Genomic DNA, 26,383 nt, shown 5'->3' with positions numbered 1-26,383 from the left:
AGTAAACTAACATCCAAGGTTATCTTTTAGCTTAAACATGTACGTAGAGACATATGGGTGGATCATGTTTAAATGATAACCTAAATGGTCTGTAGTAGATGGATAAGGATGGATACCTTATCCTGGTTACATTACGAGTACGATCCGCTTTATAGATGTTATGTTGTAAAGTGCTACAAGTGGTATGATCCTGATCATTCATGTAGAGAAATGTGAGCGGGAGTATTCTATACAAAGGAGTTCGTATAAGACCGGACCACGAAATGACTAGTCTCATTAGATAATATCGTTTATAATAGAGACTTACATTTCACCAGGATGACCATAAGTAACATGACTTGAATCCTGAGTGAGTTGTGAACTCTTGTATATGAAGGTTGTCCTTTGATTTGTATGGGTGAGAATGGCTAGATCTTCGACTTAATAAGCCTACCATTTTAGGGATTCGTCTGATTGGGGAGATGGGAACTAGAGGTGTTCAAATAACCCGACAACCCGAACAACCCGAACTACCTAACCTAAAATATAAGGGTTGGGTTGGGTTAGTTTTGTTTTTGAGTTGAGTTGGGTAAACTTTTTCTATTTTTGTTGGGTTGGGTTGGATCGTGGGTTGGCTAAAAAAATTTAGGTTGACCCATCCTAACCCGAATTATATATATATAAATAAAATATACTATATATTTCTCTTTGTTTACAATTTGATTACTTTGTATTGATTAATTGTGAATTTTAAATGTTTTTCTTTTAAAATTGTTATGATATTTGTCTTTATTTAAAGTTTGCAATAAACATCTTAGATATTTGGAATTTGACATTTGAATTTTATGAGATTTTAGTTATTAGTCATGTGTTGTATATAAATCTACATATTTTTAATTACAAAGAAAAAAAACAAGTTATAACCCGACAACCCAACCCAATCCAAATTTTAAGGGTTGGGTTAGAGACTTTATTTGGGTTCTTTGTGTTGCTAACCCAAACAACCCCATTTTTGGGTTGGTCTAGAAAACACCCTCAACCCAACCCAACCCATATACACCCCTACTAGAAACACAACTACACAAGAAGGAATTCATTCCTTCCCCAACGTCGGGGTAAGTAGATAAATTGCTCCCTTAAGGGTTGATTTCGGGCTTGAACAATGTGGCGTCACACCCTCTCTTGGCCGAAGAGGGGTTTGGCCATAGTTGGACTATGAAGAGGGGTTTGGCCATAGTTGGACTATGATTTATTGTTCATTAGAGAGATCAACGATACTTAAGAAGTTAGATGTAACTACAGGGGCAAAATGGTAATTTTGGTCTAGCTTTACTTACTAGCAATTTGTGAAGGGTCATCGTACTGTTGATTGGTTATATCCAGTGGACACAAAAATTTATCTATAGATCGAAGAGTGCAGTTGTCGGTCTTTAGTGGAGTGCCCAAAAGTTAACGAATGATGAATAATTTAATTAAAGAGTTTAATTAATTATTCACGTAGCGATGAAGCTTCAAGCTATAGGTCCATAAGGTCCCTTCTACAGTTCAACAAAAATTAATGAGAATCAATTTTTGAATTAATTTGAATTATTCAAATTAATTGAGGGAATTAATTATATGTGATATAATATAATTATGTTTGATATAATTACTATAATGTATTTGATACATTATAATATAAAGTTGATTTGAGAGGAAATAAATATTTAAATGTGATACAAATATTAATTATGTGAATTAGATTCATACATAATTAAATTTAATATAAATAAGATTTATATTAAATATCGTGATCGAGAAAATTAACCATAGGTTATATTGTATTGATACAATATTAAACTATAAGTTATATGTTATATTTGATATAACAATAGTTTAATATATATTATATTATAAAATAGTTATCACAAAAATATACGGGGCAATTGCAACTTTAATAAAAAAAAATTGAAATCACCGTTAAACAATTCTTGTTCTCTCTCATTTCTACCGTTACATCTTGGTTGATGTGAAAATCATTAATTATCAATAAAAAATAAATATTGAAAAATTATTTTCTCTCCCTTGTTCATGTTCATGTTGATTTCTTCTCTTTCCATTAATTCTATATCCATCATTAATTTTTTCCCATTTCTCTCTCCATCATGCATTTGTCTTTTCTTCCTTTTCTCGATTAAACTTTTCTTCTTCTAACCCAAAATTTCTCTCCTCTCTTTTTATATTCTCCTCTCTCTTTGACTCTCCATTTGTGGAGCTTCTCTCTTCTGCATTTTTCTCTCTTCTTCTACATTCTCTTTAGATTCAATATTCTCTTCTTCAACTCTTTCTTGATGCTGTTATGAAAACCGACGAAATCGATCGGCCAATAGTATGCTCGACTGGCCAGCGTATACCTCGTTTTCACAATCTTTCGGTAACCGACATATGAAAACCGATTCATTAGTGGCCAGTGGTGGTTTTTGTCCAAAACTGACTCCGTCCGACCGTTGAACACTCCTATAACTAAAATATTATTTTTTTTAGAAAATAAAAGAAAAAGAGAAACAAAAATATGTAGTGTATTCTCTAACTTCTCACTAACCTGATTTTGGTAGAAAATAGAAGGAAGAGTTTCTTTCCCATTATAGCTGAAAATTTTCACAAAATGACTCGAAACCCAAAAATTTTTCTACCAATGACCTCTTCCTAAAAACTTTTCTACCACTGACATTTTCCCCATGCGAAATTTCAAAATTACCCCTAGTTTTTAAAAAACCTTCAAACCATTTGGTGAACGCACCTCTACGAATACTTTAAGCGAGCATTTAGATATTTACTAAGCAATCAGATAGAGATTATTAAGCGATTGTTTAGCTAAATGTTACGTGATCGTTTAGATATCTATTATACGATCGTTTAGGTAACTGTTACGAGAACGTTTAGTTTTTGTTATGCGATCGTTTAGATATCTGTTATGCTATCGTTTAGGTCTTGTTATGCGATCGTATAGAGAATACTAAGCGATCGTTTAGCTAAATGTTACGCGATTGTTTAGATATCCATTATGCGATTATTTGGCTAACTATTACGCGATCGCTTAGTTTTTGTTATACGATCGTTGAGATATCTATTATGTGATCGTATAGTTTTTGTTAAACAATTGTCTAGGTTTTGTTATGCGATCGTTTTAGAGAATACTAAGCGATCGTTCAGCTAACTGTTACGCGATCGTTTAGTTTTTGTTAAACAATCATTTAGGTTTTGTTATGCGATTGTTTAGATTTTGTTATTTGATCTTTTAGATTTTGTTATGTGATCATTTAGATAAATTTGTGCTAAATTTTTAGAATACAATTGGTGTTGTACATTTAACTAAGCAAATAAATAACTAAGCGATCGTTTAGATAAATTCATGCTAAAATTACATATTGTATAGTATAATTAGTGTTGTATAGAATATAATTGGTGCTAAAATTACATATTGTACAGTATAATTGGTGTTGTACATAATATAATTGGTGCTAAAATTACATATTGCATAGTATAAATTTGTACAGTATAATTGGTGCTAAAAGTACATATTGTATAGTATAATTGGTGTTGTACAGAAAAAACGAAGCAAAAATTACATATTACTTAGTCTAGATAGGTCAGTGCCAGGTGTTATCAACGTTTGTCTGCACGTTTTCTTGTTATGTCCTTTCTGACCACATCGTGTACATCCTGTCTCTTATACACATCTAGATGTGTATAAGAGACAGGTGTACACCTGTGTATTTGTCGTGGCTCCTTTCCAATTGAAGGTATCTTGACGGTTTGACGTTAACCTACACTTACTATCTTTTACAATGGTAGAATTGGTTCAAAATCTCCAACATCTCTATCCCATTCTTGACTGTGTCCGACTGAGAAGATTGGTTCGGCGTAAGCAGCAAGCACACACTCAACTATAAACCATTTTGCACATAATGTTTGAGCATTAATGTTTTTCAGGGTTGTTGTTAAATATTGCATGGGAGCATGGGATCTCGAGGAAATTAAACTCCATACAAGTACATGTCCATGAACGAAGATCAACAAACCCCCCCAAATATCCATCATCCACATTAATTATATGCATATCCACCATAGAAACACGATATGTTCTAGACATCAATTATGATTCTTTAAAAATACTCATTGCGTAATTAGTGTTTGGACTTTATTAAGTGTCCAATAACCCAACTTTTTGCTTGTCGATGATTACTAGTTCTCATTCCAAAAGAACATGTATGTCCGTTTCGTCACTTTGAAGGAATCACTTTCTTTCATTTTTTTGGCACGGACCCTTCATTTGCATTCCTTCACCAAACACCGGACAGTTAGCAAGATCTTCGTTGACTTTCTTACAGGTAGTCCAAATTCTTTCTTATTGCAAGCATCGATAATTTAACTGACAAGTCATATTTCGAAAATAAAATTTGACTGACCTTTATATCCTCGTCATTTAGATAGTCATGAGGTATTGTGACGAGGTTGTCATACGATAGGCCCTCTGATGGTCCGATATATCAACAAATGGTTCGGTTGGAATAGTAGAATGTATTAGAACCGAAGGCATCACAATCGGTGGAATGGGAGTAGGTGGGGTTGGAACATGGATGTTAGGTGTTGGAGAAGTTTGCAGACCTAAAGATTGTCCATATCCATATTCAGTATTGAATTGTGAAGTACAATTGGGTTCACTGTTCCAATCAAACCAGACTTCACTTCAGTCATCCCCTAAGTTACATGGCTCAATATGATCATCAAGTGAAGACATGGTAGGAATTGGATTGGGTTGATTGGTTGGATTGCAATGCTGGTATACTCCATGATTATCACAAGGTGTAACTGATACAAATAATGACATCCGGGATGCCTCACTGCCTTCTAAAAAGAAGCTAAGATCTTCATCATCGACTATGTAAATTGAGGGAGTCGGGACCAATAGATTATAGCAACATTTGATGTGTATATCAAACATATCCGGATCGATATTCAGTCGTTGGTGCATCATACTCACTAATTCACTAACTGTTATATCATTTATGACTTTCAGACCTTTCATATGACCATGAACATAATTTCTTTCGGACTCATCCCAATCCCCACCAAATCGTACAAAGATGCGAAGTAGCGCTATTGATCTATAATTGGATAAACAAATCATTGATAGGTGAACAATCGTGTATAAATTACTATGCGATCGTGTATAAATTACTACACGATCGTGTATAAATTACTACATGATTGTGTATAAATTACTATGCGATCGTCTATAAATTACTACACAATCGCATAGTAACGTATAAACGATCACATAGTGATGTATTAACAATTTTGTATATATTACTAAACGATCGTGTATAAATTACTACACGATCATTTATAATTTACTATATGATCATGTATAATTTAGTACACGGTCGTTTATAATTTACTATACGATCGTATTGTAATTTGTGAATGATCGTGTAGTAAATTATACACGGTCGTATAGTAAATTATAAACGATCATGTAGTAATTTAATACTAAACAAAACTTATTATGAAAGCGATCTGGGAGAAGAAATCGTACATTGAATGAAGAGCTGAAGAAATCGTTGAAGGAAGAAGAAATGTGGACTGAATCTGACGATGAAAGCTACGAGAGAAAGCTACAAGAGAATCCATAGATGTTGGGCTGAACTCTGAGAGAAAGCTACGAGAGAACAATAAGAGAATTTCGTTGGGAGTTCGACGACAGAAAGTGAATAATGAGAGTGACGTTCCATTCTCTTTAGAATATTAGTTGGGAATAAATGTTTTGGTGGTGGATTGAATGCACATTGAATGAAGGGCTGAAGAAATCGTAGAAGTAAGAAGAAATGTGGTGCGGTCTGAATGATTTTTAGAAACTGGAGTAATTTTGAAATTTCGCATGGGAAAAAGGTTAATGGTAGAAAAGTTTTTAGGAAGAAGTCATTGGTAGAAAAGTTTTTGGGTTTTTGAATTTTTGGTCATTTTGTGAAAATTTTCATTATAGCCCTAGTATCATTTACAATCAAACCAACATAAAATAAAATGGATATATATATATTTTTAATGAATATATGTTATGTATTCTCTCAATCCATCGATTTTATTATTTATATTTATTTATTATTATTTTTTTAATCGTGAGATGTCTTTTGTATGCGAATCACCATTCACTGCGGTTTATCCTTATAGGTAGTTGTGCGGAAAATTGTATGTGTTTTTAAAAAAACAATAATAATAATAATAGTATCAACAAATATGGTCGACTCATTATTTAGATATTTGTTTAGGAAAAATACATTTTTGTTCTCTAGATTTTGGATCTAGTTTCTAGTCCTTAAATTTCAAAATGTTACATATTTATCCCTTGAGTTTTGAGTTTGGTTTTAATTTAGTCCATAAGTTTCAAAATGCTACAATTTTACCTTTGACATTTGAAATTTTGCTTCAATTTGGTTATTATGTCTCGAGGTTTATACCCTTAACCATATTTTTTCACTAAAAGTACTTTTCATCTTTTGGAGTTTATTTATGTTAATAAATTAAAAATGGTTAGAAGAATTATAATTAATTAAGTTTCACTATTTTTATCAATTTTAAAATTAAATTTAAATTTTTACTTCTAATTATTTTTAATTAATTAATAGTAATTGACATCAATGATTGAAAGTAAGTATTTAATGAAAATTTTATGTTAAAAATGTAAACTCTTGAAATGCATGGACCAAATTGAAACAAAACTAAAATCTCAAGGGTAAAATAGTAACATTTTGAAACTTAGGGACTAAATTGAAACAAAACTTAAAACTTAAGAATTAGATGTATAATATTTTAAAATTTAGAGACCAAATAGAAACTAGAGTCAAAACCTAGGGACCAAAAAAATATTATTCCCTATTTATTTTAAGTTATCACCTATATTTTAGTTGTATTTAAAAATTTCTAATCATAAGATAGTCATAAAATTTAATTTTAATTTTCTTAAATATCACTTAAATTCACTTATAGAAATATTTAATAATTTTTTAATGAAGATATTTAATTTTAATTTTTAAATTTAAAGGTTATCATCTATATTTTAGTAGTTGCATTTAATTTGTAGACTCTTAATCATAAATAGCCAAAAGATTACGAGTTTTCTTATCATCTAGATTTAATTTTAAATGCATTTAATGATTTATAAACCTAAAATATTGGTGTGGAGTAAGAATTTTAATATAAAACATTTGTTTGTTTGTTTGTTTTTTAGGCAAAAATAATATTTCTTTTCGAAATTGTAGTACGAGAAACAACCATTCCCAATTTACATAACTCAATGTTCAACCAACACTTAAGCGACATATCTCTAAGTTGTTGACAAACCACATATCCCTCAAATGAAGTATCATGAAGATACACATATACTTTTATTTTATAATTTCAATCAAAGATGTACATGGATATAAATACAGAGTTTGAGACATGAAGGCACATGAAGAGGTAGAAGAGTGCAACTGTTTATACTATATTTATATATTTTTTGATTCATTTTTCTGTATCTGAAAACAACCGAAAATCTACTTAGATAAATCATGGTGCAAAGGAAAAATATCATAAATGACTTGATACACACATATATGGAGAGAGAAAGTTACACGTAATTAAATCACCAAAGCGAACCATAATTGAAGGTTCGGTTCCGAATTCTAATGAATTTACATTAGCTCTAGAACTTAATTTTTAGTTTTGTATTTAAATACAAGAATGACATAATAATAAATTCAATTGTCTTTTTCTTAAAAAATAAAAATAAAAGACATAATAATAAATGAAGCCCCTCTGTCTCTCTCTCTCTCCCTCCATAAAATGAGGAATTTGTAAAGGGTTGTCTCTTGCATTTCCCAACAAACACACATATAATAACTTCGGCAGCCTCTTCATTTCTCCAAATATCTTTTGATATTTTCATTTCTCAACTCTTCATCAATTCTCTTAGTTTCATCATCTTCTTGTTCATGGAGAATAATTTGATAGCAAAGTTTGAAGCTTTGAATATCAATGATAAGAAGAAAGCTTCAACTGCAAACTCCAATGGCCTTATTGATGTTTTGGTTTCTTGGTCTCTTGAAGACATTTTCAATCGACATCTTTACAAAACTAAGGTTCTCTTCTTCTTCTCCTTCTATATTTTCTTTCGACAATGTGAGGGTCGAACCGAACTTCTGACCTAGAATTTGATATGTAGTAGAAATTTTATGCTAGTCGAACAATGCTCATTTTGACTTATTATTCTTCCATTCTTATTTTATTATTTTCCTTTTTTTATTCCTATATTGCAAATGCATATGCATGCAATAACCATCTCCCATTTAGCATCATCTCTTTATATTATCCTCATGTTCTTACTTTAAGGGTTTTATGATGAATAGTGTGCTAGTGTGCTATATTTTAGTTCCAAAACATTTAATTAATTGCAGAAAAATGAGAATATAAACATAGAAATAAATAAATAAATAAAACAACCCATTTCAAGATAAAAATTAGAGGGTTGAAGAAACATATTCCATGCATGTGTGATTGTAACTCTATTAGTAAATACTAATTATACTAGTAATAAATATGTTTGATTGTTGTCAATTGTGTGATAATTTATAATTTATTGGTAATTTTAACTACTATAACAATATTCTAGGAGTAGTTTAGTCATTTTTCAATTAGTTGCATCTTGTCACTAACTATAATAAATAACAATAATAAATTTTAAAAAATTGTGTTTGACATGTTTTTTTTTTTCAAAAGTGTTACAAAAAGATTGACTAACATTTTTAAAATTTTGAAAAAAATCAAAAGTAATTTAAAGAAATATACTTAATAAAATAGATTGAAAAGGAAAAAGAGAAAAGTCCAAATTAATAATGCTTCTGAAGAAAATTTTCCTTTTTAATTTTTTCAAATCATACCCATTTATACTTTTTTTCATTGTTGATTTATGTAACATTTTTTTCTTCATATTATTATGACAGATTGAAAAGATCCCACAATGTTTCAATTCAGTGGAGCAATACTTTGAATGTTTCAAGTACCCTTTACTAGAAGAAACAAGATCTCAATTATGCTCAAGCATGAACCCCATTTCCCAATCTCCATGTGTTGAAGTAATTTCACTCAAAGAAATCAAACCCTATGACAAAGGATTATTCAAAATCCACCTTAAAGGCAGCAAAAACTGTCATACAATCTTAATCCATGGAAATATATTCATCTTGTCCAATGTCAAACCTAAAGTTGTTTCTGATTTGCAAAGAAAAGGCAAAACATGGACATTTGCAACAACATTTGTGGCACAAAAAGGGAAGAAAAAGGATAAGAACAAACCTACTTATTTTACAATCAAAACATGGAGGGAAAATTTTATGAAGGATCATTATCATAAAGAACAGCCTATGTTTCTTGTCAATTTGGTGAATGTTCTTACTAATATAAGGATATGGAATGCATTGCACATGGAGAAAAAAAAAATTCTATTTTCAACCATGTTTTGGGAGTCAATTCTTTGAATACATTGGATTTTGGTTGTGATGTTTGTGGGACAAAGATTGAATTATCATTTGACAATGATTTGTTTTGTACATTGAATGAATCCCAAGTTAGAGCTGTTCGAACATGTCTTAAAAAGATAAGTTGTGTCCACAAATCTGGGGTTGAACTTATTTGGGGTCCTCCTGGAACTGGCAAAACTAAGACGGTTGGAGTGTTGTTGTTTGAACTTCAGAAGAAGAATTGTCGAACGCTCGCTTGTGCTCCGACCAACACTGCAATCATACAGGTATGGCTCAAGTCTAGAAGTTTTCTTAAATTATATTTATGGTCTTGTTTGATGCACTAATTTTACCCTTAAAGTTTTATGTTTTGTTTTGTAGTTTCTATTAGTTATGTTTTCAAAAACCAAGTGATGTTTTGAAAACTAAAAAAATGTAATTTTTAAAAAGCACTTTTATTTTTAGAATTTGATTAGAAATTCAAACTTTTTTTCCTTCAAGAAAGGTAATGAAAATCATATTTGAGAAATGAGGAAAAAAAAAGAAGCATAGATTTTAAAAACAAAAAACAAAAAATGAAATCATGGTCAAACAAGGCTAATAAGTTTTGTTGGTTGGATCAAGCTATCTAGCTTATATATATATATTCTTCAACCAACAAAACTTATTAGCCTTGTTTGACCATGATTTCATTTTTTGTTTTGTTTCCAATAAATTTATATATATCTTTAAACTCGAATGTTTGACATTAGGTTGTATAGTGCTTGTATTATCTTTAAAAATAAAAAATAAAAAATACCCCTAGAGAGTTAACTTCGAGAAAATTCAAAGAGTTAATTAATAATAATAAAAAAAAGTAATACAAAACCAATTAAACACAAAGTTAAAAGTCGACAACTTATTAGAAAGATCTTTCTAAATATAGGGACAAAATAGACATAAGTAAACTTCATTTTCCACACATATATATGTATATCCTCAATTCCACCAAATTAAAAGGGATAATTAGAAGAAATTATTTTCAAGTTTGTTTGTTTTTTATTTTTAAAATATTGCAGGTTGCATCAAGGTTTCTTCTTCTAGTTCAAGAAATGCATGAGAAAGACAGTGGATCAAAAGGATTGTTTTGTAATTTGGGAGATATTCTTTTGTTTGGGAACAAACAAAGGCTAAAAGTTGGGGATTCTGATAAAAACATATATTTGGATTATAGAATTGGAAGGCTTAAAAAGTGCTTCAATCAATTAAATGGTTGGAGGGATTGTTTTTCTTCCATGATTGATTTTCTTGAAGGCAATTGTGTTTCTCAGTACCAAACATTCTTAAAAGACAAAAAAGGACCAAAAAAAGTCAAGTCTTTTATAGAATTTGTAAGGATGAAGTATAAAACCATTTCTTGTTCACTCAAAGAGTGCATATCAATGTTTTGCACTCTCATTCCCAAAGCCATTTTGAAGCATAATTTTGAGAGGTTGGGTTGTGCTATGATTTTGATAGATTCTTTTGAATCCTTGTTGAATTCAATTGGGTTGTTTCCAAGGATCTTGAGAAGCTATTTTCCGAAAAATTAGAAGAAGTTGTCGAAAATCTCGAGTATGAGAAGTTTTTGAAGGGGAGAAATGATTGTGTGTTGGTTTTGAAATCTTTGAAACATTCGTTGAGTGAATTTAGACTTCCTCAAAGTGCAAGCAAAGGACGGCTTAGAGACTTTTGCTTTAGGATTGCTTCTTTGTTCTTTTGCACGGTATCGAGCTCGTTTAAGCTGTATTCTGTAACAATCCAAGTATGTATATAAATATTACCGAAAATTATAAGTTTTAATTTTAAAATTAATTCTAAGACTAGTTGGAGAAGACCAATTTTAAATTTCATACGTTAAGATTAAAAATGGTACATAAATAATAAGGAAAATACACAAAACATTAGTTTGGTAATTAAACAAATAACAAAATAATAAAATTTCTAAGAAATAAAATAATGATGATATGGGATGATTTTTAAGTAGAAAAATCTAGTAAGTTTAAAAACAAAATAAATAGATAAAATAACTTAGAACATCTGAGAAATATCTAGATAAACTAAAATAATAATAACAATAATAATAAATAATAAAAGTTGAGTTGAATTGGTTAGAAAAGAGATAGCAAAAAAATAATGACACTTCAAAAAAAAGAGAGAGATTATAGGAAATGATTTTATTAATAATAAAAACTATTAAAATATGAAGAAAGTTTAAAATAGTAATAATGAAAAAAAATAACAACAACAAGTAATAAAGTCGGTTAATTGGTGAGAGAGAAAAAAAATAAATAAAAAAGAAAGAAGAAAGAAGAAAGAAGAAAGAAGAAAGATATGTAAGTCGATTAAATAAATAAATAAATAATAACAATAATAATACAAATAAAAGGCGATGGGGAGATGACTATAAATAGGCTTGGTGTGTTGTTTTGCAACAAGAAAATGGAAGGATCAAAATCCTTTTAAAGCATTTCTTGAATTTTGGGATTCATACAAGTAAGTTTCCTTACTTTTGAGGTTTTGTTTCTTTCTTTTAAGATATTTTAGGTACTTAGTTGAATATCAAGTTTAAACTCACATAATTTAAAACTACAATCAACATATGAAAGTGACCTTAGTAATTGAAAGCTTGATATTAAACTTTCATATTCTTTACCTAGTAAAGTTTGAAGTTTCACTAAAATTACTACTATTATTAAAATTCTTATTGTTGGGATTACTATTGTTATTAACAATATTAATTTAATTATAGTATTATTGATTTCCAATTTTATTAATATTATTGTCATTATCATTATTATTACATAGTATTACTACTACTAATAATATTATTACTAATACAACGCTAAATATTAACTTTTCATTCTCCATCTCTCTCTCTCTTCTTCTTCTACTTCCTCTTAATATTATTATTATTACTACTACTACTATTACTACTACTACCATTACTATTATTATTATTATCATTATACTATTACAATTACTACTACTATTATTATTATGATTATTGTCATTATCACTATTCTTGTTGTTGTATCATTATATTATTATGATTATTGTTATACTACTACGACGATGACGACAACGACTACTACGACTATGACGACTACTACGACGACTACGACGACTACTACCACCACTATGACTACTACTACCACTACGACTACCACCACCACTACTACCACTACCACTACCACTATCACTACTACCACTACCACTACCACCACCACTACCACCACCACCACCACTATACCACCACTACCACTACCACTACCACTACCACTACTACCACTACTACTACTACTACCACCACCACCACTACTACTACTACTACTATTATAATACTATTACAATTATTATTATATTAATAATATTATTTTTATTTTTATCATCATCATCATCATCATCATCATCATTATAATTAAATAATTCAACATAATTACACTAATACTCTCAATATTTAACAATCATAATTTTGTAAATAAATAATTTATGTTCATTAAATTCCTTAATCAAATAGTCTTAAAACTGGATTTAATCATAAGTGTTCTTTATAAAATCTATAGGATCAAATCAGAAGGAATAATTAGAAGCGCAGTTGAGGTAAGTAGTTTATCTCACCCTTTTTTTAAGTGTTTTATGGTAGTGTACCTTTGTTATGTTGCATTATTATTATTGTTATGTTGCATACATGTTTAAAATATGTTTCTCGACAAGGGACCCCATGCATTATGTTTGTTCACGATTATGTTAAGATCAAGTTAGATTATGCTTCCAAGGCTAACGGGGCATATATGATTGCACCCCTCTAGGCCCAATCTTACGTTATGTTTATGCTAGGGACTAGTGGGGTATGTATGGTTGCACCCCTCTAGTCCAACCTTACATTTATGCTAATGGTTGATGTGGGATGCGACTCTGGCTTTACTGACTGCATGACCCGCTAATCGTCAGATGGGTTAGTTTTCGCTTAAGTCCTTATCTTCTTACCAGGGCGAAGGAATTTATGTTGGAAGCCTAATCGACCACCTCATGCTATTATAAGTTTATGTTTTGGATCCAAATCATATGTTTTCATGACATGTTGCATGTGACTATGCTTGGTCACTACCTTAAGTGAGAACTACTTACTAGGTATATTATATACTCATCCTATTTTACAGACTTTGTAGGTAAGAATATAACATAGGTGGCAGGACTGGACGTCGCTCAAAGGGCCAACCATCAAACTCACTATTATGGCTATATACACATTTTGTACCATTACGCTAACGTTTTATGGATCCTGGTATTTTATAAAATAAACTTTTTATACAGTTTTCTACCTAATTAATAAAAGTTTAGATACGTTCTATTGAAATTTTTACCAAAACTCATCTCATGATAGAAAAATCTAAGTATGCATGTCGTAGCGGTCGGACCTTATTATGTAAGGGTCAGGTCGTTACAGTTTGGTATCAGAGCATTTGAGCCAAGTAGACTCTACTACATTAAAAGAGTCGTGGTGTTTGATGGTTGAACCTGTTAAGTGATGCTCATAGTTATGCCAAATACGCTGGTAAGGAATTTTCAAATAAGTAATTTAGTAAAAATTTAGTAAACATAGGTATGAGTTTTAAAAAAAAAAAGATTAGATTGCTTCCTTACTATGAAAGAATGTGTGTACCAAATGCCACCACAACGAGCTCCAACACGACGAGGCAGATCTCAAAGTGAATCTACAAGGGTTCAAAATCAAGGAAATGGACAAATACCTTACGTGTTACTTACACCAGATGCACTACAAATACTAATATAGAATATGAGTAATGGAAACACAACCTCATCCACCACATAACCAACGATACAAATGACTCGAAGATCATTCGAAAATTCAGGAAGTTCAATCCTTCAACATTTGATTGATCATCTGTGGATCCAACTATAGCAAAGATTTGGATAACAGAAATAGAAACCATTTTCCTCCTCATGAACATTCCAGAAGAACAGAAAGTAAATTGTGCCACCTTCATGTTAAGAGGAGATGCAAAGTTCTGGTGGGAATCCGCACAAAGAACAATCAAATGTTCAATCTCATGGCAGCAATTCAGTCAGACTTTTTACAACAAGTATTTTCCTTTGACAGTGAGATATCAAAAGGAAGTGGAATTTTTTAATCTTCATCAAGAGAACATGTCAATGGCAGAGTATGAATGGAAATTTGATTGCTTATCTTACTTTGTTCCTCGGTTAGTGGACGCAGAAGAGAAGAAGGTGGAAAGGTTTATTTGGGGATTAAGAGAAGGCATTCGGGGCATGGTTACTGCTTTTCGACACAAAGAGTATGCCCTTGCCCTCGAAACGGCCTTACTCATGGAAGTAGATCTTGCTGCCAAAACCTCAACTTCTGAACGAGGATTCATGCCAAATCAAAAGAGGAAATTCACCCAACAAGGCTTCCAATGTTCACAACGGCAAGCAAAAATTTCCCAAAGCACTTAGAGCGTACAGTCACAATAGAAGAGTCAAACATTCACATATCCTAAGTGTAGAAGTTGTGGAAAACACCATCAGAGGCAATGTCTTCAGAACATAGGAGTGTATTTCAATTGTGGCCAGACTAGTCACTATGAAAATGCTTGCCCAAAGCTCGTCAACCAAGTATCAACTGCCCAGACCACCCAACCTACCAGTAACAAGGTTACCCAACAACAGAAAGGGCAGGTGTTTGCTGTTACATGTCAAGAGGCAGAGGATCAAGATGCAGTTGTTACAGGTACATTACCCATCCTCAGGTATTATGCCTTCACTTTATTTGATTCGGGCTCTAGTCATTCATTCATCTCTACAACATTTGCACAACATGCTCAACTAACATCAAAACCCTTAGGCTACATTCTATCCGTAGCTACTCCTGCTGGAGTATCTTTGTTGGCCAGCTCAACAATGGAAAACTGCGAATTGTCAGTATCAGGACATAAACTAGGGATGACTCTTATCATCCTAGACATAAGTGATTTTGACATAATACTAGGTATGGACTAGTTAGCAGTAAACTATACAAGCATAAATTGCCATAATAAAGAGGTCATATTTACCTTTCCAACAGGAACCAAGTTTAAATTTAAGAGTTCTAATACATAATCAGCCCCAAGAATAATTTCAGCCTTAAAAATGAAACATTTGCTCAACCATGTGGCTTGGGCATATTTAGCAAGCGTCGTGGATTTACGAAACCAAAAGGATGAAATTAAGGTCATTCCTATAATAAGAGAGTTTGAAGATGTATTTCCAGAAGAGCTACCAGGTTTACCACCTAGTCGAGAAAGAATTCTGTATAGATCTAATTCCCGGAGCTGAACCAATATCTAAAGCACCATATAGAATGACACCTGCAGAGTTAAAAGAACTCAAAATACAATTACAAGAATTGTTAGATAAGGGATTTATACGCCCTAGCGTGTCTCCATGGGGAGCACCTGTCTTATTTGTTAAGAAAAGGATAGATCAATGCGTTTATGTATAGATTATCGAGAGTTGAATAAGTTGACAATAAAGAATAAGTACCCACTCCCACGCATTGATGATCTATTTAACCAATTACAAGGAGCCTCAGTATTCTCCAAAATAGACTTACAATCTGGATATCATCAACTACGAATCAAGGAGCCTAATATACCCAAGATTGCTTTCCGAACAAGATATGGGTATTATGAATTCGTTGTGATGCCCTTTAGATTAACTAATGCCCCAGCAGCCTTCATGGACTTGATGAATAGAATTTTTAAGGACTATCTTGATAACTTCGTGATCGTATTTATTGATGATATTCTGGTGTATTCCAAGTCTGAGGCAGAACATGAAAAACATCTTAGGGATGTTCTTTCCATATTAAGAAATAAAAAGTTGTATGCCAAATTCTCTAAGAGTGAGTTTTGGGCGCGACAAGTTGCCTACCTAGTGCATATTGTAAAACAAGAAGGAATCTCAGTGGATCTTGCTAAGATTGAAACAGTTAGCAAGTGGCCTCGCCCAACAATAGTAAGCGAGGTGCAAAGCTTTCTTGGATTAGCAGGATATTATAGACGATTTGTGAAGAATTTCTCAAGTATAGCATTACCCTTAACTAACCTCACCAAGAAGAATAACCCTTTTGTCTAGAACCAAGCATGTGAACAAAGCTTCCAGGAACTAAAAGAAAGATTGACCACAGCCCCTATTCTCACTATACCTGACAGATCAGGGGGTTTAACTCTGTACAGTGATGCATCGAAGAAGGGGCTTGGTTGTGTATTGATGCAACACGGAAAGGTAATAGCATATGCTTCAAGAAAACTAAAACCTTATGAATAAAACTATCCTGTTCATGAATTGGAGTTAGCCACTGTAGTCTTTTCTTTAAAGATATGGAGACATTATTTATATGGGGAAAAGATCCAAATCTATGTAGATCATAAAAGCCTTAAGTACTTCTTTACCCAGAAGGAGTTAATTATGAGACAACGAAGATGGCTAGAATTGGTAAAAGACTATGACTGTGAGATCCTCTATCATCTAGGAAAACCTAACATTGTGGCTGATGCTCTTAGTAGAAAGTCAGCTCACACGGCAACTCTAAGTACCATCTCCAAACACATAATGGATGACCTTGAAAGAGTTGAGATCTCACTAATACCAGAAACCATCATAACTCGAATAACACAGCCAATTGCAAGTCCTTCATTAAGGCAAAAGATAATTGATGCACGACAAACAGATAAATACCTAAACAAACAACTGCAGTCAGAGAATGGAGAAACCAGTGAATTCTCTACAGCTCCAGACTCTGCATTCCTCTACCGTGGACGTCTATGTGTACCAAATGATGAAGAAATCAAGAAAGAACTACTGAAGAAAGCTCACGAATCATGCTTTTCAATACATCCTGGGAGTACCAAGATGTACCGAGACTTGAAAGCACATTACTGGTAGTGTAACATGAAAAAGGATATAGCCGACTATGTAAGTAAATGTTTGGTTTGTCAACAGGTGAAAGCTCTATGGCAACGACTACAAGGACTCCTCCAGCCTTTAAATGTTCCAGAATGGAAATAGGAGCATATTTCCATGGACTTCATCTCAGGACTCCTAAGAACTGTTAAAGGCCACAACATGATTTGGGTGATTGTGGAGTGACTCACCAAGTCGGCCCATTTCCTAACCTACAAGACTACTCACACTACAGAAGCACTATCTCAAATGTACTTAAAAGAGATCATCCGATTACATGGAGTCCTAGTATCAATTGTTTCAGATCGAGGCCTTCATTTCTTCTCTAAGTTCTGGAAAAGTTTGCAGAAAACAATGGGCACACAACTAAATTTCAGCACAGTCTTCCATCCACAAACTAATGGCCAAACAAAACGAGTTAATCAAATCCTAGAAGACATGTTGAGGGCATGTGCTTTGGATTTTACTGGAGCATGGGATTCACAAATGCACCTTATAGAATTTGCTTATAATAATAGTTATCAGGCGACAATTGGTATAGCTCCCTTCGAAGCCTTATACAAAAAGAAATGCAGATCCCCTATACACTGGGATGAAATCGGGGAGCGAACACTACTAGGACCTGAATTGGTGCAGCAAACATCAGAGTCAATTAAGCTAATTTGGGAAAGAATGCGAACAGCTCAAAGCAGACAAAAGAGTTATGCTGATAACCGTCGAAAAAAGCTTAAATTCAAAGTAGGAAATCACGTATTTCTAAATGTAGCACCAATGAAAGGCGTTATGTGTTTCGGATGGAAAGGCAAACTTAGCCCCCGCTTTATTGAACCTTTTGAAATATTGGAGCGTGTTGGCCAAGTAGCTTATTGATTGTCGTTACCACCAACCCTTTCTACAATACATAATGTCTTTCATGTATCAATGCTTCGAAAATACGTGTTTGACCCACCACATGTAGTAAACTATGAACCTCTATAAATAAGTGAAAACTTGGAATATGAAGAGACTCCAGTTTGCATCCTAGCAAGAGAGAAGAAGTCACTTCGTAATCGGGAAATAAGTTTAGTGAAAGTTCTCTGGAGAAATCAGGAAGAAGAAGAAGCTATATGGGAACGAGAATAAGAGATGAGAGTCAAATACCCTTATCTATTTAAGAACCAAGAAACTTTTAAAGACGAAAGTTCTCAAGGGGGAGAGAATGTAACAACCCAAGTATATATATAAATATTACGGAAATTTATAAGTTTTAATTTTAAAATTAATTCTAAGACTAGTTGGAGAAGATTAATTTTAAATTTCATACGTTAAGATTAAAAGTGGTATATAAATAATAAGGAAAACATACAAAACATTAGTTTGGTAATTAAATAAATAACAAAGTAATAAAATTTCTAAGAAATAAAATAATGATGATATGGGATGATTTTTAAGTAGAAAAATCTAGTAAATTTAAGAACAAAATAAATAGATAAAATAATTAAGAACTTTTGAGAAATATCTAGATAAGTTAAAATAATAATAACAATAATAACAAATAATAAAAGTTGAATTGAATTGGTTAGAAAAGAGATAACAAGAAAATAATAAAAAATAAAAATAAGAATAATGACACTTACAAAAAAGAAGAGAGAGAGATTATAAGAAATGATTTTATTAATAATAAAAACTATTAAAATATGAAGATAGTTTAAAATAGTAATAATGAAAAAACAACAACAACAACAACAAGTAATAAAGACGGTTAATAGGTAAGAGATAATAAATAAATAAAGAAGAAAGAAGAAAGATATTAAGTCGGTTAAAAAATATATAAATAAATAAATAATAACAATAATAATACAAATGAAAGGCAGTGGGGAGATGGCTATAAATAGGCTTGATGTAATGTTTTGCAACAAGAAAATGGAGGGATCAAAATCCTTTGAAGCATTTCTTGAATTTTGGGATTCATACAAGTAAGTTTCCTTACTTTTGAGGTTTTGTTTCTTTCTTTTAAGATCTTTTAGGCAATTAGTTGAATATCAAGTTTAAACTCACATAATTTAAAACTACAATCAAGACCTTAGTAATTGAAAGATTGATATTAAACTTTCATATTCTTTACCTAGTAAAGTTTGAAGTTTCACTAAAATTACTACTATTATTAAAATTCTTATTGTTGGTATTACTATTGTTATTAACAATATTAATTTGATTATAGTATTATTGATTTCCAATTTTGTTAATATTATTGTCATAATCATTATTATTACATAGTATTACTACTACTAATAATATTATTACTGATACAACGCTAAATATTAACTTTTCATTCTCCATCTCTCTCTTCTTCTTCTTCTTCCTTTTAATATTATTATTATTATTACTACTACTACTACTATTATTACTACTACTACCATTACTATTATTATTATTATCATTATACTATTACTATTACTACTACTATTATTATTATGATTATTGTCATCATCACTATTCTTGTTGTTGTTATTATTATTATCTTTCTACTATTACTATCATTACTACTATTATTGTTGTTTTTATTATTATCCTAGTACTACTACTACTACTACTACTACTATACTACTACTATTATTATTATTATAATATTATTACAATTCTTATTATATTAATAATATTATTATTATTTTTATCATCATCGTCGTCATCATCATTATCATTAAATAATTCAACATAATTACACTAATACTCTCAATATTTAACAATCATAATTTTGTAAATAAATAAGTTATGTTCATCAAATTCCTTAATCAAATAGTCTTAAAACTAGATTTAATCATAAGTGTTCTTTATAAAATCTATAGGACCAAATCAGAAGGAATAATTAGGAGCGCAGTCGAGGTAAATAATTTATTTCACCTTCTTTTAAGTGTTTTATGGTAGTGTACCTTTGTTATGTTGCATTATATGTTTAAAACACATTTCTTGACAAGGGACCCCATGCATTATGTTTGTTTATGATTATGTTAAGATCAAGTTTTAATTAGGTATAGGTTATGCTTACAGAGCTAACAGGGCATGTATAGTTGCACCTCTCTAGGCCCAATCTTAGGTTATGTTTATGCTAGGGACTAGTAGGGTATGTATGGTTGCACCCCTCTAGTCCAACCTTACGTTTATGCTAATGGTTGATGTGGGATGCGACTCTAGCCCTACTGACTGCATGACCCACTAATCATCTGATGGGTTAGTTTTCGCTTAAGTATTCATCTTCTTACTAGGGCGAAGGAACTTACATTGGAAGCATAACCGACCACCTCATGCTATTATAAGTTTATGTTTTGGATCCCAATCATATGTTTTTATGACATGTTGCATGTGACTGTGTATTTGGTCACTACCTTAAGTGGGAACTACTTACTGGGTATATATACTCATCCTATTTTACAGACTTTGTAGATAAGAACACAACATAGGTGGCAGGACTGGACGTCGCTCAAAGGGCTAACCATCAAACTCACTGTTATGGCTATATATGCATTTTGTACCACTACGCTAATGTTTTATGGATCTTGGTGTTCTGTAAAATAAACTTTTTATACAGTTTTCTACCTAATTAATAAAAGTTTAGATACGTTCTTTTGAAATTTTTACTAAAACTCATCTCATGATAGAAAAGTCTAAGTATGCATATCGTAGCTATCGGACCTTATTATGTAAGGGTCAGATCGTTACATATTCGATGCAGAATGTGGCGCCATTGGAGACATTGGTGATGGATGAAGCTGCACTCGAGTGTGAGGCTGCAATTCCTTTGCAATTTCCTTGCCTTATTGGTGATGAATGCCAATTGCCTGCTATGGTTGAAAGCAAAGTAAGGACACATTTTTTTCTCTAAACTTTAAAATTTTAAGTAATATTTACCTCGAATGTGTGCTCGTATTTATAGTTTGGTTAAATCTCCAAGAACATGTTAAATGTTTCAAAATGCTATTGAGGCTTACTTATGCCTTGAGGCTCGCCTCAAGACAAGACTCTTAATTTTTAACCTTGACACTCATGCCATCTTTGAACCGTAGGCTTATATCTCTTGTAGAATAAGTTTATGCTTTTGTGGCGATAATGTACCGAGCCTTAAAATTTCTATTTAATAATTAAAAAGTAATAGCGATTTGTTTAATTCTTTGAAAATATCAAAGTTTAAGTTGTGACAATTTGAACTTGAACTATTTTTACTGTGACTTTAAAAACATTGAAGGCAAAAAATTATTTTATAAACATATCTTATCAATGATAGTAGTAGTGGTGATAAATACATTCATTCAGAATTTTTTAATTAAGTGAAAATTGCGGTGGTGTATTTTATTTTATTTTTTTTTGTGCGCACTTTTATGACATTCTTGTTTAGGCAATACTTGGTCATACTAATTTAAGATTTGAAAAATGTTCTTAATTCATCATTTGAGGCATACACCTTGTATTGCCTTACCTCTTCTAGAGAAAAAACTTCAAGTCCACTTTTAACTTTTTAAAACATTGTAACTATTCTTTAGATTTATGTCTAATAAATTCTTGAACATTAAAATATATTTGTTACTATTGAAGTACTCTTATTTTGTTTCTAGTAGATCTAAACTTAATTAAAAGTGTTTTTTTTTCCTTTTGACAATTGTGGGTTAGTGGATCAAATCTCATATCTCAAAGTTATCGTATAAACTTGATACCAATTGAGTTGTGCTCATTTTGACAACTAAAAATGTTTAATAACTAAAGCTTTTTATTATAACAAAACTTGAAAGTTCAAAAACTCAAGAGATCTATCAAGGCACAACATCAAAAGTTTATAGGAACGAACTTATTTGACATTTTTTGAAGTTCAAGAACTAATTGTGTAACTCGTTTTTTTTATATATATTTTTCTTAGTTCTCTCTCTTTTCTTTTCTTTTTTTTTTTTTTTTTTTTTTTTTTTTTTTTTGCTTCCTATATGTTTGTAAGGTTGCAGATGAAGCCAAGTTTGGAAGAAGCTTGTTTGAGAGGTTGAGTTCATTGGGCCATCAAAAGCATCTTCTGAATGTACAGTGTAGAATGCATCCATCTATAAGCTGTTTTCCAAACTCAAAAGTTTTATTCAAGCCAAATCTCAGATGGCCCTAATGTCAAAACTAAAGCCTATGTGAAGAATTTTCTTCATGGTCACATGTTTGGTTCATATTCTTTCATAGATATAAATGAGGGAAGAGAAGAGAGGGATGGCATTACACAAAGTTGGAAAAATATGCTAGAGGTTGATGTTGTGCTGCAAATTATTCACAAATTGAACAACAAAAGGTACACATATATACAAGAGAAAAAAACAATTTTTTTGTCCCTAGGTTTTTGCTGGACTTAGTTTCTATGTGGTTCTTAAGTTTCAAAATATTACACTTTTAGTTTTTTAAGTTCCAAGTTTGATTTCATTTTAGTCTCTAACTTCCAAAAAGTTACCTTTCTACCTTCTGAGGTTTGAGTTTTGTTTTAATTTGATCTATAAGTTTCATGATTTATATTTTTAACCTCGATTTTTTAATAAATGTAACACTCACTTCCAGTCTTTGGCGTTGATGTCAATAATTAATTAATGAAAAATTAGGATGAAGTGAAGTTTTAAAATTAATTATAATTCTTTTAAATTAATTATATATATTAACACTAAAGACTGGAAGTGAGTATTTAGTAAAAATTTAAGGTTAAAAACATAAATCTTGAAATTTGGGGCCAAATCGAAAAAAAAAAAGAAACTTAAACCTAAAAGTAATATTGTAACATTTTGAAATTTAGAGACTAAACCTATGAACTCAAAACTTAAAAACTAAAAATGTAACATCTTGAAATCTACGGACTAAAAGAAAACTAGCTAAACCTAAAATCTAAACCTAAAATCTAGGACCAAATATGTATTGTTTTTCCCTTTATATAATGATCAACCGTTTTTTTCTTCTCTATTTTTTCCCTTTTATAGATTAATATATATTCCAATTACTTTGATTTGACGCATTCTTGTTGTTGTACTGGGACAAAATAATATGTTGCTTAATGAGAAAGGAAAATCTCTTTTTTTAAAAAAAAAAATATTTATTTATATGTTTTGCAGCAACATGTGTGGACTCAAATGAAAAGATTAGCATTGGTGTGATCTCACCTTATTCAGCTTAAGTAGCTTCCATTGAACACAAACTTGGGAGAAACTATAATAACTGTAATAGCTTTAAAGTAAGAGTGAGCTCACTTGATGGATTCCAAGGTGGGGAGGAGGATATCATTATCATTTCTACCGTACGATCAAATAGAAGTTCATCGATCAGGTTCTTATCCAGTAATCAGAGAACAATGTCGCTCTTACTAGAGCTAGGTAACAATATAACTTGATATACTTTTTCCTTTTGTATGTTCATGTTGATCAAAACTCTAGCCGCGAACTAGACCAACAATATTACCAAACTTCGACGCGGTCGGAATAGTAGGCTTTTCTAATAGATAGGGTTTGTACATTCAAAAGCTATTATTTCATTATTATTTTTTTTTTTTTTTTTTGCAGCATTTGGTTTTAAGATAACTTTTCCTTATATTGAAATGCTATAAAATAGACACTGTTTGTGGATTTTGGGGAACTTCAATACACTATCAAAGAGTGATTCTATTTGGGAAGATTTAGTTTTTTATGCCTAGAACCGTGGTTGTTTCTTCCATGCTGATGAAGATAAGGACTTGGCCAATGTAATATCTAGTTGGAAGGTAACATTATTCGTACACAGTTTTGTTTCCATATAATCTTTCACATCACAGACCTGTTTGGAATTATTTTCTTAGTAATACTTAAAAAGAGTATTTTTAAGTACTAAGAAAGTAATTCCAAACGGAAAACCCTACCTTGATTAGCTAATTTCATCTTTAGACTTTTCTTCCCTTTCTAACTTTAATGAATTGCATTGAAGATGATTTTTTTTCATTGTTTTGTAGACGGATGTCGAGAAAGATATTGATGATTTAATGGTCGGAAAATGGTGGAACTTGCAAGAAGCGAAAATTTCGAAGCATGAAAATGAAGCTAATATGGACAAGGATAATGCTCTAACCATACTTTAAGGACTAATCATTCGTTCAAGGGCCCAGAAGCTACAACTTGTATCGTCCTCAATCTCGAACCCTGGCGGCATACTCATCGAAGAATGAAAAAGATGGAAGGGCAGAAGAAAATAGGTGAGAAGACATTTAAGGCATTAGAAATTGAGGAAATTACGGAACCCTTATGTTTATTAATTTCTTGAAGATGCTAAAATTTGGGAGGATTCGAAGCTTTCTTCAAACTATGAAGCTTTTTGTTATATTTAAGGGTTTCAATTCTACTGTTCTAGAAATGTTCAAGGGTGTTACTACGCTTTATTATTATTATGCTTTAAACTAATTAATGGTGTTTAATTTCTTCTCCTTTAATCTAATCTCTTGTGTTACTCATAGTAGGATATTTAAATGATCCGACAACTCGAACAATTCAGACTATCCAACCCAAAATATAAGAGTTGGGTTGGATTAGTTTTGTTGTTTGCTTGAATTGGATTAAACTTTTTCTATTTTTATTGGGTTGGATTGAGTGGCTAGACTAAAAAATATTTGGGTTGACCTAACCCAACCCGAGTTTTATATATATATTTCTCTTTGTTTAAATGAATTACTTTGTTTTGATTAATTTTTGAATTTTTAATAATTTTCATTTAAAATTGTTAAGATATTTGTCTTTGTTTAAAGTTTGTAATAAATATCATAGATATTTGATATTTAATATTTGAATTGTATGAGTAGTTATTAGTCAGCATAGATAAATTTACGTATTTTTAATTAAAAAGAAAAAAAAAATTATATAACTCGACATGACCTGAATTTGATGGGTTTGGTTGGAGACTTTATTTAGGTCCTTTGAGTTGTCAACATTCGTATTGGTCCAAAAAATACCCCTCAAACTAACTCAACTAAATTCAGGTACACCCCTAACACATAAGATTATTATTCTTTGATTATGTTGTGAATTATTGTCTATACAAAGTCTTTAGTTCCTTTGACGTAATAACATTTATGAATAATCATCTTGAATAAGATTAAAACATACACTCGGTAATCGAGAGCTATATGTTCCCATTATTGGTCTGCCATTCTTGACCTAAGGTGACAAGGTTTGAACATTATTCCAACGAGTTTGATCTACATGTGTGGAAAGTTTATTGTCGAGTATAGAACTAGTTCTTAATATTTGTCATGGTATTATAGAACATAACGTAACCTTCTTTCGAGCTCTTTTTCTATGAAGCTATGTCAAATTTAATATAGATGTTCTTATTATTGTTCATATCCAAGTTATTATGATGATACTAGCTCTTAGGGCTTCAAGGAAACAAAATATTTAATTTGACAATAACAAACCAATTTTTTTGTATTGGAGTTTTCAGGTTTTGAAAGTACACATCTTATAGAATTCGAAAAGACGATTTTAACGTATCTAGAATCCTTTAAATTAGAGTTCAATGGAGAAAGTTATAGACAAACGAATTTTGGAAGCAAAAACTAGTAACTTGAGCAATCCTAATCTTCTTCCCTTAAAAAAAACTCAAATATTCAAATTTCTCCTAATCTCTTTGAGGGGATTTAATGCACACGTTTGGAATCTTAATCTTGGAAATGTAAGCTTAGGGATTAGGCTAGGAGGTTTAGGTAGTCTTGATTTAAGAAAACTATCTTTAGAGTGCAGGTTTTGGAAGTTTTGATTTAAGAAGTTTGTACTTGAAATGTAGGCTTAGGATATTAGAGTATATTAATATGCCGCGGATAAAATCAGGATCAATAAGCACTCTAGTTATACTTAATTTGAGTTTAAAACATGCTTCAAAATAAC

General features: G+C 31.3%; 1 long non-coding RNA gene across 6 annotated transcripts; it reads left to right on the top strand.

Moving 5' to 3' along the window:
• Positions 1-10,207: 10,207 nt before the first annotated feature.
• LOC120087358 lies at positions 10,208-24,938 on the top strand. Of its 6 annotated transcripts, XR_005484494.1 has the most exons (9): positions 11,961-12,029; positions 13,100-13,136; positions 13,697-13,821; positions 20,327-20,363; positions 20,913-21,336; positions 22,459-22,791; positions 23,594-23,851; positions 24,038-24,234; positions 24,460-24,938. It is a non-coding gene; the product is annotated as an uncharacterized LOC120087358 (long non-coding RNA). The 6 variants fall into 6 exon arrangements; XR_005484495.1 differs by lacking the exons at positions 13,697-13,821; positions 20,327-20,363 and having other exon boundaries at positions 10,208-12,029; XR_005484497.1 differs by lacking the exons at positions 11,961-12,029; positions 13,100-13,136; positions 13,697-13,821 and adding an exon at positions 19,237-19,456 and having other exon boundaries at positions 22,466-22,791.
• Positions 24,939-26,383: the final 1,445 nt, after the last annotated feature.

The sequence above is a fragment of the Benincasa hispida genome, chromosome 9, assembly GCF_009727055.1.
Source record: "Benincasa hispida cultivar B227 chromosome 9, ASM972705v1, whole genome shotgun sequence".
NCBI classification, from domain to species: domain Eukaryota; kingdom Viridiplantae; phylum Streptophyta; class Magnoliopsida; order Cucurbitales; family Cucurbitaceae; genus Benincasa; species Benincasa hispida.
This window is presented reverse-complemented; position numbering and strand designations above follow the sequence as displayed.